This window comes from Bos mutus, chromosome 2, assembly GCF_027580195.1.
Source record: "Bos mutus isolate GX-2022 chromosome 2, NWIPB_WYAK_1.1, whole genome shotgun sequence".
NCBI classification, from domain to species: domain Eukaryota; kingdom Metazoa; phylum Chordata; class Mammalia; order Artiodactyla; family Bovidae; genus Bos; species Bos mutus.
Window position 1 is genome coordinate 9,359,412 of NC_091618.1, and position 1,378 is coordinate 9,360,789.

The following is a 1,378-nucleotide window of genomic DNA, read 5'->3' on the forward strand; positions in this document are numbered from 1 at the left end:
TGTCTGGAATGTGGTGAACACTCAAACATTTTAGCTGTTACTTTGTTGTTACTTGCTGGGAGAATTTGAGGAGTGATTCAAACCATCTGAACTTCATTTTTCTCTTCCGTTGAATGAGAAGATAGCAGCTCCCTCATAGGGTGGTAGGAAGGGGTGATACCCAGCACGAAGCAGAAGTTAACAGATGTTATTTCTCCCCTTCCTCTAATGCAGGGAAGTCAAGGACACCTCGACACCTTTGTCCTGTTCTTGCTCCGTAATCATCACAGATGAAAGTAGGAAGAGGCCTTGGAAATCATAAATTCGCTCTCCCAATTGATAGATGGTGAAACCAAGGCCCAGAAAAGAAGAGATTTGCTCCAGGTCACACAGTGAGTTAGGGATAGAGCTAGGACTAGAACCAGAGCTTTGTAACCATACCATCCTACCTCTATTTTTCCTTTTTTCAGCCACACCCTGTGGCTTGTGGGATCTTAGTTCCCTGACCAGGGATTGAACCTGTGCCCTCTGCACTGGGAGTGCAGAGTCTTAACCACTGGACCACCAGAGAAGTCCCTCTATCTCTATTATTGACAACATGTTGAATGAATGTGTGATGGAAGATAGACTGAAGGGAGCACAGGTCTCTCTGGATGTCTTCACACAGACAGGGAGTACTTGCTGACGTGGGAACCAAACTTTGTGGCTGTTCACTTTCAAGCTTCTTTGCTTCCATTTCTGCTGCTCCTTTCCTCTGTGATGTCCTGCGCTCCCCTGGCTTTCAAACTCCTATGCAAGGTTCAATGCAATGCCACCTCCCCTGGGAAGCCTTCCGTATCATATAAAATGAGTCAGCTTTCATTGTTTCCACGGTGTGTTGTATCTGCCTCTATTACATGTCTCAGTCACAATCTGATGGGATACATATCTTTTACACACCCTTTCCACTAACTTTCTCCCCTAAACAGGGAAAGCAAGGTGCAGAAACCAATCCTGAATTTGAAGCCCCACTCCCTGATTGAAAAGGGAAATACTAGGAAACCTGAGTTTCTAGTTCTTATTATTAACCAGCTAAGGAACTTGAACAAGTCACTTGGATTTTAGGTCTTGTTTCCACATTTACCAAATTAGGTTGGGGAGAAGACAAAGTCAGAAGATACTGATTTGTAAGCCTCTTCTATTACAATAGAAGTGAAGGGTAGATATTTTTAACGTTTATTTATTCATTTATTTATTTTTGGCTGCTCGAGGATTTCGTTGCTGTGCACAGGCTTTCTCTAGTTGCACTGCATGGACTCCAGGGTGCACGGGCTTCAGCAGCTGCGGCTTGCAGGCTTTTGAGCTAGGTAGCTGTGGCCAACAGGCTTGGCTGCTCTGTGGCACATGGCATCTTCCCAGA

At 44.8% G+C, this 1,378-nt stretch overlaps 1 non-coding gene across 1 annotated transcript; it reads right to left on the bottom strand.

The window, feature by feature from the left end:
- Nucleotides 1–477: 477 nt before the first annotated feature.
- TRNAG-CCC (transfer RNA glycine (anticodon CCC)) lies at nt 478–550 on the bottom strand. Its single transcript has one exon. It is a non-coding gene; the product is annotated as a tRNA-Gly (tRNA).
- Nucleotides 551–1,378: the final 828 nt, after the last annotated feature.